The sequence below is a fragment of the Musca vetustissima genome, unplaced genomic scaffold (genome assembly GCF_032173495.1).
Source record: "Musca vetustissima isolate MV318-11 ecotype Yass unplaced genomic scaffold, APGP_CSIRO_Mvet_v1 utg3050, whole genome shotgun sequence".
Classification (NCBI taxonomy): Eukaryota; Metazoa; Arthropoda; class Insecta; order Diptera; family Muscidae; genus Musca; species Musca vetustissima.
In genome coordinates this window covers 160,307-177,272 of record NW_026875733.1, presented here as the reverse complement: position 1 = coordinate 177,272, position 16,966 = coordinate 160,307, and the positions used below count along the sequence as shown (strand labels likewise).

Below are 16,966 nucleotides of genomic sequence, written 5' to 3'. Positions count from 1 at the left end.
TGCGCAAGTACCCATGCTTCAGATGCATATAACAGCACGGGTAGTATCAGCGTATTGTACAGTGCGAGTTTGGTCTGGCGGGAGGTGGCCTTGTTCCTAAACTGCTTACTTAGACCATAGTAGCATCTGTTGGCCATCCCAATCCTTCTCCGAATTTCAAGCTGGATGTCATTCGTTTTATTTATGGCGGTACCAAGGTATCTGAAAGTGTTTTATGCGAGTACCTGCCCATAGGCCTACCTCGCAGTGGCTGAGCCACAGGCGGATATGCGCCCACCAGCACCAAAGTGCTGTACCAATCGGAGAGCATGCAGAAGGCATACACTCCCCTTGGTGAGGGGCGAAACCACAACCCCCGCGAAGCTCCCCAGGGGCCACACCAACTGTCAGGCAGGATCAACAGATCCAGGGGCACCTGACACCCGCGGTACGGAAAACCTCCGCTCAGGCTCGAGACCGAAGCCTCTCCCAGTTCGACACAAGTCCGGGCTGGTATCCCATAACAAAAATAACAACGGCAGCAAATAACCGCAGGTGACAAGGAAGACCATGCCACAAGCAGTGGCGACGATGAACAAATGCACACAACACAAACAATTAACATGCTGTCCTCACGGACTGCACAAAGGGTCCAAGGACCGCGGCAACGGACATCACAAGACAAACAATGAACGAAACTGCCCTCACGGGCAGCCTTCACGACATCCACAACCGCAGAAGTGACTTCCGCGAAGTAGAAACACCGCGAACCTCCCACGATGCAGAAACAACAGCAGAGCACAACAGCCACAGCTCTCCACCAACAACCGCACCAAACCGCACCAACCCACCACCACCCGGTGCAACCGAACAAACCCAACTGCAAGGGGGCTATGCACGAGAACCACCTCCGCTAAGTACTGTCTTTCTCCTAAATGCTTTACGAGCAAAACTACTTAAACAACTAAAGGTCCGATCGTCTTCAATCGCCCTACTGAAATCCCACCCCGCCCCTCCATTCGATATACCCATACTTGCTAAATCTCTAATGTCATCATAGTCGTGTCATCCTTGCGCAGGGGCCATGCTAATCTTCTCTGTATCGTTCCAATTTTAGTATATGTTCTGCCCAAGCAAGGTATATAAAGTCTTTAACTACCTCGAAGCTGTAGTTCTTAAGTTCCACAGTTGTTCCTAGTCTACTGGACGTAAGCTTTGTCTTCTCGCCGTTTACTCCCAGACACACTTTGGTAGACTCCTTCTCAATTTGTTCAAAGGTGGCTTTTATCGCTCGCAATGTTCGGCCCATTCTATCGATGTCATCGGCGTACTCGCCTACGCTTGGTGTACGCTACATGTGTTGCTTGGTGTACAGAGTGCCATCTCTGTTCACATCAGCGTCTCGTATGACCTTTTCCAGCAGGATGTTAAAAAGATCACACAACAAACTGTCACCTTGTCTGAATCCTCGTTCGGTATTGAAAGGCTCCGATAGGTCCTTTCCGACTTTAACTGCTGACCTTGTGCCACTTAAAGTTATCCTGCATAGCCGTACTAATTTTGCAGGAATGCCGAACGTAGACACGGATTTATACACCTCTGAACGGATAGGGCTGTCGAATGCGGCTTTATAGTCTACGAATAGGTGCAATGTGTCGATGTGTTTTTCGTAAGTCTTTTCCAGGATTTGGCGCAGAGTGAAAATCTGGTCAATGGTGGATTTGCCAGGTCTGAAGCCGCATTGGTATGATCCGATAAAGTCATTGATCATTGGCTTCAATCGTTCACACAGCACACTCGATAGCACTTTATATGCGATAGGAAGAAGTCTAATTTCTCTATAGTTGGCACATATCATATTGTCTCCTTTTTTGTGCGCGGGACACAGGATACTGAGGTTGAAATCAATGGACATGCATTCCTCTAGTCAAATTGTACTAATCAGCTGGTGCATGCTCCTCACCAGCATCTGACCACCAGTCTTGAATAGTTCACCTTGTAACCCATTGGCACCTGCGGCTTTATTATTCTTCAGCCGATTAATTGCTATTCTGACCTCATCTTGACTAGGTGGTATACACTCTTTACAATCATCTCTTATTGGTTCTGGGGTATATTCTTCACCGCCACCATATGATACCAGAAGCTTTTCAAAATTATCCTTCCAGATCCCCAACACACTGTCTGTCTCTGTCACCAGGTTGCCTTCTTCATCTCTACAGAAGGATGTGCCTGCACCAAAACCTTAGGTTTGGTGTTTTACTTGTTGGTAAAATTTCCGGACTTCATTCTGACTCCTGTATATCTCGATTTGCTCACGCTCACGTTTTTCTTGTTCTTTCTTCTTTTTTCTGAAAACACGTTTCAGCTCTCTCCTTTTCTCCCGATAATTCTCCATCACATTACGTGTTGCAAATGTCTGCAGGGTTGCCCTATACTCTGCGTTTTCCAGATCAGTAGCATTACGACACTACTGGTGGTTTTTTGGTACCCAAGTGTTGCTTTGACTGCAGTTTGTAGGGAGTGGGCAATTCTGTGCCATTGTGCTGCTATACTATTATCGGGACAAGCATTGTTTTCGTCAAGCAGGTGGACAAGTTGAGCGGAGTAGGCCTCGTCTACCTGTTGTGTTTGCAAAATTTCGACGTCGTGTTTCCGTGTTGTGTTAGATCGCACCTTTGCTGCTACATTAATACGAGTGCGAACGTTGGCTGCCACAAGGTAATGGTCGGAATCGATATTCCCTCCTCGAATCGAACGTCATAAACACTGGATGAATGCCTTCCGTGTATCACAACATGATCAATTTGATTTCTCGTTGCTTGATCGGGAGAAATCCAGGTGGCCTGGTGTATATCGAGATGCTTGAATCTGCTGCTGCTTACTACCATGTTTTTTGCTGCCGCGAAGTCAATCAACGTCATGCCGTTGTCGGATGTTTCTTCATGAAGGCTGAATTTTCCGACGGTGTGACCAAGGGTATTTTCTCTTCCGATTTTTGCATTAAAATCTCCTAGCAGAATTTCAATATCATGGCCAGGTCAGCGATCATATACTGTTTCTAGGCGCTCATAAAATACATCTTTGGTCTGCTTATTATACCCTACACAACTATGTTGTCAGGGTATTATAGCTTTGTGCAGCCCCAAGAGTTTGTAACGCCGCGAAATATTGGTCCTAGACCCACCTTTAAGTATACCGATTGACATATCTCGACTAGCTGAGTCGATCTAGACATGTGTGTCCGTCCGTCCGTCTGTCCATTATAATTTGTAAACACGATACAGGCCACAGTTATGGACCAATCTTCAATAAATTTTGCATGTAGGATGGGTTTTGGCCAATGAAGACCCCTATTGTATTTCTTAAAGATCGGTTAATATTTAGGGGATGAAATAAACCAAATACTTAATTTTTGTCGGTTTTTTGGTCGCTCTAAGGCCGCAATTATGGCCCGAACATCGTGAAATTTTACATGGAGAAGGGAATCGGGCCAAAGAATAAACATGCCTGTTTTGTTGAAGATCGGTGAAAATTTAGCGGTTCAAATGGACCCTGACTGGGGTATATATTTGCACCTGAAGGTCTTAGACCCGTGAAGTTGATAGTATGTTCAAGAGGAGTGGTTGACCTTTAAATTGATACCAATTATATTGTCGTATGTACTCGGATGCGGAACCTACACATAAATATTTACAGATGCTTACGTATTCATATATTATTTAGTAACCCATTACCACACTAGAGGGCGGATATATAGGGCTGATCGCTTTGAAATTTTTCATGGGTATGGTCACCGATAACGCCTTTAATTTTCGGTGATGATCAGATTATAATTTTGGGATGAAGTGGACCGAACACTTATTTTTTTGGTGTTTTTTTACGAGTAGATCTATAGGCCAAAATTGAAAGCCGAACATCACAACACAACCCACGGTGAAGGGAATCTGGACAAGTGATTAGAAGGGATTTACTGAATATTTGTAATATTTGTTGGCCTCTAGTCGGTCAAGAGGGTGCAAACATCGCGAAATAGTGTCCAAGCTCAGAATATAGAACCACAGAAAGTTATAGTTTCGTGGAAGTTGTGTAGGGTATCATATGGTCGGCCCCGTCCGACTATACTGCCCCGCTCACTGGTTTTAAATCTACTTCAAGCCCTTGAGTGCGTATGGGTAATATGCAATTAAAATATTTCATTACTCACACGCAATATGGCCAGACATGTGTTGCGGATTGCAGTTGCATGAACAATTGTGACAGAATAAACATATAAGGGACGTTACTAAAAAAATATATTTTTCCTTCTAAGAAAAACATTTACACACACACTTACACTGCGTAACATAAATGGAATATCAAAGGTAACAAAAAAAAAATAAGTAGGGACGGCGTCAAAGCCGAAACATTAAAAGGAGTAACAAAATCTAAATTGCGTTTTAAGTGAACTGCAACATAAAACAGGAGAGCGGCGAACATACAAGTGGCAAGCAGTCAAGCAAGTGGCTGTCGTGCATTCAGTCACTCACTCAGTCAGTCAGTGTGTTTTACATGACACACAATCAATGTTAATGATGACGAAGTTGACATATTACAAGCTACACCTTGTGTTAGCTTCGCTTCCAGGTGCTTTGATGTTACGATGGCTAACAGAGGGGAGGGGCACAAAAGGAGGAAAGGTTTTGAAACAGTGGTAGCGTTCTCAGTGGAGTAGATATGAATACAATATTTTATCCCTCCATAAGCAGCATTTATTCAAATTCAAAATCCTAACAACCACTTTGCTTTCGCACACCCTGCCCCATCCAACAGCGAAGCTTCAATACTGCCGCCAGCCAGCTTCACCGGGATTGATGCAAACTCCATTTGGATTATAATATGAATGTGAAAACAAATACATAAAACCAAGTTATAAATGTGTCTGGATATTGACTCCGGGGCGAAAATATACTTTACAGAAATATAAACATAAATTGTTACCAAAAACAACTAGGTGAACAAGGTTCAATTCGAAGTTCAAGTAATGTAGCGGAAATATACCGACAAACACTTAAAACATAAAAATGTTTTCAAGGGGAGTAGGGGTGGGGATTTTTTAAATAAGTTTTTTCAGGGCCTACAAAAGGCGTAGATTTTTTAAATAATTTTTTTCCACGGTATACCTAAGGCGTGGATTTTTTAAATAATTTTTTCCAAGGTATACTTAAGGCGTGGATTTTTTAAATAATTTTTTCCAAGGTATACTTAAGGCGTGGATTTTTTAAATAATTTTTTCCAAGGTATACTTAAGGCGTGGATTTTTTAAATAATTTTTTCCAAGGTATACTTAAGGCGTGGATTTTTTAAATAATTTTTTCCAAGGTATACTTAAGGCGTGGATTTTTTAAATAATTTTTTCCAAGGTATACTTAAGGCGTGGATTTTTTAAATAATTTTTTCCAAGGTCCACATAAGGCGTAGATTTTTTAAATAATTTTTTTCCAAGGTATACTTAAGGCGTGGATTTTTTAAATAATTTTTTTCAAGGTATACTTAAGGCGTGGATTTTTTAAATAATTTTTTCCAAGGTATACTTAAGGCGTGGATTTTTTAAATAATTTTTTCCAAGGTATAGTTAAGGCGTGGATTTTTTAAATAATTGTTTTCCAAGGTCCACATAAGGCGTAGATTTTTTAAATAATTTTTTTCCAAGGTCCACATAAGGCGTGGATTTTTTAAATAATTTTTTCCAAGGTATACTTAAGGCGTGGATTTTTTAAATAATTTTTTCCAAGGTATACTTAAGGCGTGGATTTTTTAAATAATTTTTTCCAAGGTATACTTAAGGCGTGGATTTTTTAAATAATTTTTTCCAAGGTATACATAAGGCGTGGATTTTTTAAATAATTTTTTTTCCAAGGTATACTTAAGTCGTGGATTGTTTAAATAATTTTTTCCCAAGGTATACTTAAGGCGTGGATTTTTTAAATAATTTTTTCCAAGGTATATATATCCACGCATTAATATATTCCTTCAAAAAATATTCATTGATAAATCATTCATTGTGCCTCTAATAGTCCTTGATGGCTTCAATGTGCCTTAGGCAATTTCGTTTGATCCTTTTTAGTTTGATTTAATATGCGCCGTACATGCAATCACTATGACAAAGACTACTTTTAAGCAATATTTTCCTACGCTCACTTCTCCTGCTGTCCAACTTCTCCCTCTCTCCATCATATTTCCATATTTTCCCCATCACAAACATTGACATCCTACATTACCCTTATAGCTGCAAAGAAAAAAAGGACAATAGTTCCATGTTAACGGTTCCGTCTATTTCATTTCTTTGTTATGGGTGGAAAATCAACACTTTTATGTTTCGGCTATGGTAGTACCAATTTTCCTAGCCTCAAACGCCACCACAAAAACATTGACAACTTTTATACACATTCTTAAGGTCCTTTGGAACTTCCTGGCAATTTTGTTCCATCGTTTTTTTTTTCTTCATCGAAGGCTGTCATGCACCTCTATTGTTATGATGGAAAATGGGTTCGAAGTATATTTTCGTTGTTGTTGCTGGTTTTGCTGTTATTTTCGATATTTTCAATAACTCAACGAAGCGAACTCGGGGAAGTGTTATGTTCGCTGCTGTAAGTACAGCTCTTTCAATTCACATCATCTTTACCGTCGTCATCATCATTATCGTCTTCATCAATATGAATTTTATGTCATGAAGTTAATGTGTGTGATGGAGGGTTGTCTTTGGAGGATATTATTGGGTTCCATAAAAGATGCAAGAAAATATTGATGTACTACATGTGTGAGTGTGTGTGTGAAGGGCAGAGACAATAGCTCCTTCACCATGTACATACATTTTTTATGCATTATTGCCTTTATAGACTTTTATTCAAAAATGTGTCTTTTGGTTTGTAAGCTTCTTTTTACACTCCGACACTCTACAGCAGGGCTTGTGTATACCACGAAACAATTATTTTAAAAATCCACGTCTTATATAGACCACGAAAAAAATTATTTTAAAAATGCACGCCTTATATAGACCACGAAAAAAATTATTTTAAAAATCCACGCCTTATATAGACCACGAAAAAAATTATTTTAAAAATCCACGCCTTATATAGACCACGAAAAAAAATTATTTTAAAAATCCACGCCTTATATAGACCACGAAAAAAAATTATTTTAAAAATCCACGCCTTATATAGACCACGAAAAAAATTATTTTAAAAATTCCACGCCTTATATAGACCACGAAAAAAACTATTTTAAAAATCCACGCCTTATATAGACCACGAAAAAAATTATTTTAGAAATCCACGCCTTATATAGACCACGAAAAAAATTATTTTAAAAATCCACGCCTTATATAGACCACGAAAAAAAATATTTTAAAAATCCACGCCTTATATAAACCACGAAAAAAAATATTTTAAAAAATCCACGCCTTATATAGACCACGAAAAAAAATTATTTTAAAAATTCCACTCCTTATATAGACCACGAAAAAAATTATTTTAAAAATTCCACGCCTTGGATAGACCACGAAAAAAATTATTTTAAAAATCCACGCCTTATATAGACCACGAAAAAAATTATTTTAAAAATCCACGCCTTTATTTTAAAAATGCACGCCTTATATAGACCACGAAAAAAATTATTTTAAAAATCCACGCCTTTATTTTAAAAATGCACGCCTTATATAGACCACGAAAAAAATTATTTTAAAAATCCACGCCTTATATAGACCACGAAAAAAATTATTTTAAAAATCCACGCCTTATATAGACCACGAAAAAAAATTATTTTAAAAATCCACGCCTTATATAGACCACGAAAAAAATTATTTTAAAAATCCACGCCTTATATAGACCACGAAAAAAATTATTTTAAAAATCCACGCCTTATATAGACCACGAAAAAGATTATTTTAAAAATCCACGCCTTATATAGACCACGAAAAAAAAATTATTTTAAAAATCCACGCCTTATATAGACCACAAAAAAAAAATTATTTTAAAAATCCACGCCTTATATAGACCACGAAAAAAAAATATTTTAAAAACCCACGCCTTATATAGACCACGAAAAAAATTATTTTAAAAATCCACGCCTTATATAGACCACGAAAAAAATTATTCTAAAAATCCACGCCTTATATAGACCACGAAAAAAATTATTTTAAAAATCCACGCCTTATATAGACCAGGAAAAAAATTATTTTAAAAATTCCACGCCTTATATAGACTTCGAAAAAAAAACTATTTTAAAATCCTGTTAGAGGATAAATGCGTCGACTGCCTTCTCTTATGTTTCTTCTGCCATTAAATGTCCTTGTACTGATGGAAACAAAAGATCTTTTAAAAATTATTCATGACATGAACGAGTTTTGAAGTTGAGGTATAAAAAAACAATACCTTCCCCCCAAATGGCAACATTTATAAAGACTCACACATATGCATTCTCATATGGGTACTCAGTGTGTATGTTAGACCACATTACGTTCGATCACTTCAATTCAATTTCATTTCATCACACTTTAATGTAACAAGGAAGAAGGGCTTTAGCCGAAACAAAGGAAAAAAAGGCCACCCCGCCATGGAATTTTTCACGAGGCACTTTACAGTTACAAAATACCGCAGCATTCCCCGGACCGCAGCACTTTATGCCCCCTAACGTCGTCCATGTTGCTATTCTTCAATTCCAGATTGCCGCTTCAATGTTTTATGTCATCCATTGTATGGAATTTATGATGGGACCTGTATCGCTTGTATCAGCCCCAAAGGGTTCTTGCGTTCGGTCGCTTCACTACCCTATGCATGGTTATTGTTGTTGTTTTATGCTTCTTTATATTATTTTTTTTTTTTGAGCAAATGGGAAAAAGAACAACGTTTGTCGTTATTCGGGTGAATTTTTGTTTTTTTTGTTCCTTCTTTTTGAACACTTTCTATTATATTTCAATATTTTTATAGTAGTTGCGATTTGTGTGTGAAGGAGTCTTGTTTGCCTTTTTCTTGTTCATTCTTTTGATATTTGTGCATAATGGCATTGTATATTTTTGTGGAGTTAGTTATAGAGGATGAAAAAATAGAGTTTTTCCTTCGACTACTTTTCATAATATTTTCTTTTTTCTTTTTCTATATAACGAAAACAAAATCATTCATTCTTCATTCAATGTTTGGAATGCAAATTCGATGTTATTTTAGTGACAGAGGTTGAAAGGAAATAATGAACAGTGGGCCTTGGAAGAAAATTATTTAATAAATCCACGCCTTATATACAACTTAGAAAACATTATTTAAAAAATCCACGCCTTATATACAACTTAGAAAAAATTATTTAAAAAATCCACGCCTTATATACAACTTAGAAAACATTATTTAAAAAATCCACGCCTTATATACAACTTAGAAAAAATTATTTAAAAAATCCACGCCTTATATACAACTTAGAAAAAATTATTTAAAAAATCCACGCCTTATATACAACTTAGAAAACATTATTTAAAAAATCCACGCCTTATATACAACTTAGAAAAAATTATTTAAAAAATCCACGATATACAACTTAGAAAACATTATTTAAAAAATCCACGCCTTATATACAACTTTGAAAAATTATTTAAAAAATCCACGCCTTATATAGGTGGGCCTCAGAAAAAATTATTTTAAAAATCCACGCCTTATATAGGTGGGCCTTGGAAAAAAGTTATTTAAAAAATCCACGCCTTATATAGGTGGGCCTTGGAAAAAAATAATTAAAAAATCCACGCCTTATATAGGTGGGCCTTGGAAAAAAATTATTTAAAAAAGCCACGCCTTATATAGGTGGGCCTTGGAAAAAATTATTTAAAAAAGCCACGCCTTATATAGGCCTCAGAAAAAATTATTTAAAAAAGCCACGCCTTATATAGGCCTCAGAAAAAATTATTTAAAAAATCCACGCCTTATATAGGTGGGCCTCAGAAAAAATTATTTAAAAAATCCACGCCTTATATAGGTGGGCCTCAGAAAAAATTATTTAAAAAATCCACGCCTTAAATAGGTGGGCCTCAGAAAAAATTATTTAAAAAATCCACGTCTTATATAGGTGGGCCTTGGAAAAAAAATATTTAAAAAATCCACGCCTTATATAGGTGGGCCTTGGAAAAAAATTATTTAAAAAATCCACGCCTTATATAGGTGGGCCTTGGAAAAAAATTATTTAAAAAATCCACGCCTTATATAGGTGGGCCTTGGAAAAAATTATTTAAAAAATCCACGCCTTATATAGGTGGGCCTTGGAAAAAAATTATTTAAAAAATCCACGCCTTATATAGGTGGGCCTTGGAAAAAAATTATTTAAAAAATCCACGCCTTATATAGGTGGGCCTTGGAAAAAAATTATTTAAAAAATCCACGCCTTATATAGGTGGGCCTTGGAAAAAAATTATTTAAAAAATCCACGCCTTATATAGGTGGGCCTTGGAAAAAAATTATTTAAAAAATCCACGCCTTATATAGGTGGGCCTTGGAAAAAAATTATTTAAAAAATCCACGCCTTATATAGGTGGGCCTTGGAAAAAAATTATTTAAAAAATCTACGCCTTATAAAGGCTTCAGAAAAAAATGATTTAAAAAATCCATGCCTTATATTACTTAATAACTTAGTTGGCTTGTGACAGAACTTACGTTCTATAAGCCGAGCTTAGAAAAGATTTCCAGGCTCGTCGGTTTTTTGCCCAGTTTTTCCAATTTGAAAGACCATTTTCGGCGATATTGTCTTCAACTTGATCTTTCCAACGTAGTCTTGGCCTTCCCCTTCTGCTCGAACCATCAGCTGGTTCACTTTTATATGCCTTCTCCGCTGGGGCATCTCCATCCCTTCTCACAACATTATCTAGCCAACGTAGTCGCTGCAGCTCAACACGTCTAATAATGCCGATGTCCGAGAATAGCTGGTACAACTCGTGGTTCATTTGACGGCGATATTCACGTCAACACTCCAAGAGCTGCTTGCGTAAGTATCCAAGCTTCTGATCCGTATAACATCACGGGTAGTATCAGCGTCTTGTAGAGTGTGATTTTGGTCTGGCGGGAGGTGGCCTTGCTTTTGAGTTGTTTGCACAGACCCATTATGTCGATGTCATCAGCGTAGGCGAGTAACATGTGTTCTTTGGTGTTCAGAGTGCCATTTCTGTTCTCTTTTGCCTCTCGTATGACCTTTTCCAGCAGGATGTTAAAAAGATCACACGACAAACTGCCACCTTGTCTGAATCCTCGTTCGGTATTAAAGGGCTCCGAACGAGGTCCTTCCCGACTTTTACTGCTGACCTTGTGCCTGTTAAAGTTATCCTGCATAGCCGAAGTAATTTAGCAGGAATGCCAAACGCAGACACGGATTTATACACCTCTGAACGGATAGACGGATAGAATGCGGCTTTATAGTCGACGAATAGGTGGAATGTGTCGATGTGTTTTTCGTGGGTTTTTCCAGGATTTGGCGCAGAGTGAAAATGTGGTCAATGGTGGATTTCCCAAGTCTGAAGCCACATTGGTATGGTCCACTAATGTCGTTGACCATTGGCTCAGTCTTTCACACAGCACGCTGAATAGAACTTTATATGCGATGGGAAGGAGACTTTTTCCTCTATAGTTGGCACATATCGTCTTGTCTCCTTTTTTGTGCACAGGACACAGGATGCTGAGGTTCCAATCTGTGCGCACGCATTCCTCTAGGCAAATTGTACTTATTAAGTGGTGCATGCTGCTGACCAGCATCTGGCCACCAGTCTTGAATAGTTCGGCTGGTAACCCATCGGCACCTGCTGCTTTATTATTCTTCAGTCGATTGATTGCCATTCTGATTTCATCTTGGTTAGGTGGTATACACTCTATACCGACATATATTATTGGTTCTGGCGTATCCTCTTCGCTGCTACTATGTGATACCAGAAGCTTTTCAAAATGCTCCTTCCAGATCCTCAACACGCTGTCACCAGGTTTCCTTCTTCATCTCTACAGGAGGATGTGCCTGCACCAAAGCCTTCGGTTTCTTTCTCCCGACAGTTCTCTATCGCATTACGCGTTGCTCGTTGTTCGATCGGGAGAAATCCATGTGGCATTGTGTAAGGCGTATCCAAGTGTAAGGTGTATCGAGATGCTTGAATCTGGTGCTGCTAACTATCATGTTTTTTACTGCCGCGAAGTCAATCAACCTCATGCCGTTGTCTGACGTTTCTTCATGGGGGCTGAATTTTGCAACAATGGGGCCAAAGATATTTTCCCTTCCGATTTTTGCATTAAAATCCCCTAGCAAAATTTTAATGTCATGGCCAGGGCAACGATCATATGCTGTTTCTAGGCGCTCGTAAAATATGTTTTTGGTCTGTTCATCGCTATCTGCGGTCGGAACATGAGCACATAAGACGGATGTTGAAGAACTTCGCTTTTATACGGACTATAGCAATCTACTGGAGTGAATCTGGAGTCGAGGTCTTTTATTCTCCTGTTAACCATAAATTCGCAGCCAAACTCATGTCTCGTTTGATGGCAACTATAGTACCGGGGGTAATCATCTGATTTACTTACGCCATTCCCTTTACATCACAGGCGCGAACACTGCGCCTGTTCTGTACAACGTGCGCACATTCCAATTGCAGATTGGCAGATCTTGGTCCTTTATACGTTTGCGGGGGTCGTCAACATTAGGGAGGTTTGATTTTCTTTCTTAGGGGGTTTTGGTTCTTTCTTTGTTTTTTCATAGAAGGAGGGGTTTTCCGAGTGTGGGCAACTATCCCGATGCCTCAACCCATTTTTTATAGTTCTTATGGGTGAACTCGCGGCACATACTAGCTCACTATTTTATCGGGTGATGAAGATAGCTCCCCAAGTGTCACCGCGGGGAGGTCAGTGTCCAAAATTGAGATGAAAGAGAGACCAAGATAAGTCTGGGCTTCGCCATGTTAAAGCCAATCAGAGCCGTTGCTTGGTATCTATCATTCCCTACGTCACCCAAACGCCTTATATAGGTGGGCCTTGGAAAAAGTTATTTAAAAAATCGACGCCTTATATAGGTGGGCCTTGGAAAAAATCCAGGCCTGGGAAAAATTATTTAAAATTTTTTTTTTTAATTTTTTCTTTTATTGAAACCACTGTATCCAGCTGCTATTGTTGCTGTTGTTTTTTTTTTGCTGTCAGCATTATGGAAAATGTTGTATAAAATTATATTTCCATTGTTGTGCAAATATTTTTCTAACACTTTTCAGTTATGCGGGGAGATTTAAGTTTGCTACTCTAGTAGCTGTTGTTGTTGCTTATTCCCCCTATTGTTGTTGTCCGTGGCTGTTGTTATGTTAATGCACCTCTAATGTAAACTTCCGGAACTTAGTTTCTTGGTGTTGCTGTTATTGTGTTGCCAAGGTTTTCTTTATTGGCTAAATTTTAAATAATGGGTGGAAAATATTTAACTTCTTGAAATTTGCCTAATTTGAAACTTACCTTTGGATCTACGGGGAGAGAAAAAATTTTTGGACTTTAGAGGAGTTACATATATTTTGATTTTATTTATTGACAATTTTATTTTCCCATAATTTTGAATTAGAATCGATTTTGAATCGATAACTCCTTAGCGAAGTAATCTCTTCCTTTCCATTTAATTTCTACATTTACCCACTTGAATACTTAGCCGAAGACAAATTCCTAATATAAATTTTAAATTTGGCCATTAACCATTATTATCATGACCATTATCTCAATCTAAAGGGAAATTTTCATTTTCAATAAAATAGAGTGATTTGAGGTGAACCGTGTGTGGACCGCACCGCACCGCAACACAATTCTCCCAACCAGGTACATCTTGTTGGAAACCTCCGAAACCACATTTGATCTATAGAAACATAAGTGCTTTGCGTTTTACATTCGAAATGAGCTGTTATTCATTCACAATACCAAACTCTAAAATATGTCAGTCAATTCAATTTGAAAAGGATGTATCCGTGCCCGATGACCCCCATCATGGGGGTCATCACGACAATACTGGCTGTTAATTTTCAAGGCAATTTCAATATGTTCAATTATTAAAAATAGTAAAGTGAGTATGAGTAGGACAATGAGTGACAAGCATGATAATAGGGTGGAGAGAAGAAAAATCGGTCAAGGACCTTTACAAAAAATATTTTTCAGGCGTGGATTCTTAAAATAATTTTTTCCTAGGTCCATACAAGGCGTGGATTCTTAAAATAATTTTTTCCTAGGTCCATACAAGGCGTGGATTCTTAAAATAATTTTTTCCAAGGTCTATATAAGGCGTAGGGGATGATAGATACCAAGCAACGGCTCTGATTGGCTTTAACAGGGCGAAGTCCAGGTTTATCTTGGTCCCCCTTTCATCTCAATTGTGGACACTGACCTCCACGTGGTGCCACCTGGGGTAGCTATTTTCATCACCCGATGAAATAGTGACCTAATATGTGCCGCGAGTTCACCCATAAGAACTATAAAAAATTGGCGTCGGGTTAGTTGTCCACACTCGGAAAACCCCTCCTACTATGAAAAACCAAAGAAAAAGAAAACCAAACCCCAATGTTGGCGACCTCCGCAAACGTATAAAGGACCACGATCTGCGAATCTGTACTTGGAATGTGCACACGTTGTACAGAACCGGCGCAGTTTTCGCCGTGGCGGATGTACTCAAGTAGTACAAAGCCGATATTATTGCCATACAGGAAATGTGATGGAAAGGCACTGGCGTAAATAAATCTGATGATTACGCCTTGTATTATAGCTGCCATGAAACGAGAGGTGAATTTGCGGCAGCGGATTTATGGTTAACAGGAGAATAAAATACCTCGTCTCCAGATTCACTCCAATAGATAAGCCAATTGCTATAATCCGTATCAAAAAGCGAAGTTCTTCTACATCAGTCTCATTTGCGCCCATGATCCGATCGAAGATAAAGATGAACAGACGAAAGACATTTTTTACGAGCGCCTAGAAACAGCATATGACCGTTGCCCTAGCCATGACATTAAAATTCTGCTAGGAGATATTAATGCAAAAATCGGCAGGAAAAATATATTTGGCCCCACCGTCGGAAAATTCAGCCTCCATGAAGAAACATCAGACAACGGCATGAGGTTGATTGACTTCGCGGCCGCAAAAAACATGGTAGTTAGCAGCACCAGATTCAAGCATCTCGATATACACAAGGCCACTTGGATTTCTCCCGATCGAACAAAGAGAAATCAAATCGATACGAGGAACGAATATCGATTCGGACCATTACCTTGTGGCAGCCAAGGTTCGCACCCGTCCTAATGTAGCAGCAAAGGTGCGATCTAACGCAACACGGAAACTCGACGTCGAAAAGCTGCAAACACAACAAGTAGCACCATGGCAAAGAATTGTCCACTCCCTACAAACTGCAGCAAAAGCAACACTTGGGTACCAAAAACCACCACCAAGAAACCCATGGTACGATCAGGAGTGTCGTAATGCTACTGATGTGAAAAACGCAGCGCATAGGGCAACCCTGCACACAGTAGCAACACGTAATGTGATGGAGGATTATCGGGTGAAAAGGAGAGAGGAAAAACGTGTTTTCAGAATAAAGAAGAAAGCACAAGAAAAACGTGAGCGTGATCAAATCGAGATGTATATGGATCAGAATGAAGTCCTGAAATTTTACTAACGAGTAAAACACCAAACCGAAGGTTTTGGTGCAGGCACATCCTCCTGTAGATGTGAAGAAGGAAAGCTGGTGACAGATACATTCAGCGTGTTGAGGATCTGGAAGGAGCATTTTGAAAAGCTTGTGGTGTTAAGTAGTGGCGATGAAGAAGATACCCCAGAACCGATAATAGATGACGGTATAGAATGTATACCACCTAGCCAAGATGAAGTCAGAATAACAATCAATCGGCTGAAGAATAATAAAGCAGCAGGTGCCGATGGGTTACCAGTCGAACTATTCAAGACTGGTGGTCAGATGCTGGTCAGGAGCATGCACCAGCTGATTAGTACAATTTGGCTAGAGGAATGCATGCTCAATGATTGGAACCTCAGAATCCTGTGTGCTGTGCACAAAAAAGGAGACAAGACGATATGTGCCAACTATAGAGGAATATGTCGCCTTCCCATCGCATATAAAGTGCTATTCAGCGTACTGTGTGAACGATTGAAGGCAATGGTCAATGACATTATTGGACCATACCAATGCGGCTTCAAACCTGGCAAATCCGCCATTGACCAGATCTTCACACTGCGCCAAATCTTGGAAAAACCCACGAAAAAAACATCGAGACATACCACCTATTCGTCGACCATAAAGCTGCATTCGACAACCCTATCCGTTCAGAGGTGTTTAAAGCCATGTCTACGTTCGACATTCCTGCAAAATTAGTACGGCTATGCAGGATAACTTTAACAGGCACAATATCAGCAGCTAAAGTCGGAAAGGACCTTTTGGAGCCCTTTAATACCGAACGAGGATTCAGACAAGGTGACAGTTTGTCGTGTGACCTTTTTAACATCCTGCTGGGAAAGGTCATACAAGAGGCAAAAGTGAACAGATATGGCACTCTGTACACCAAACAACACCTGTTACTCGCTTACGCCGATGACATCGACATAATGGGTCGAACATTGAGAGCGATAATAGCCACTTTTGCGCAAATTGATAAGCAGTCTGCCAAAGTGGGTATGTCAATAATTGGCGAGAAGACCAAGCTGATGGTATTAACTCGCAAGACGTCCAGTAGACTCGGACCTACTATGGAACTTGAGAACTACAGCTTCGTGGCAGTCAAAGATTTTATATACCTTGGTACCGCCATAAATAAAACGAATGACATCAGTTTTGAAATTCGGAGAATTATAGTATGGCCAATCGATGCTACTATGGTCTGATCAAACAACTCAAAAGTAAGACCACCTCTCGCCAGACCAAACTCACACTCTACAAGACGCTGATACTACCCTTGCTGTTATATGAATCTGAAGCATGGTTACTTACG

The 16,966-nt window shown here is 39.1% G+C and overlaps 1 non-coding gene across 1 annotated transcript; it reads right to left on the bottom strand.

Moving 5' to 3' along the window:
• Nucleotides 1-1,016: 1,016 nt before the first annotated feature.
• LOC133338249 (U6 spliceosomal RNA) lies at nt 1,017-1,116 on the bottom strand. Its single transcript, XR_009754627.1, has one exon. It is a non-coding gene; the product is annotated as a U6 spliceosomal RNA (small nuclear RNA).
• Nucleotides 1,117-16,966: the final 15,850 nt, after the last annotated feature.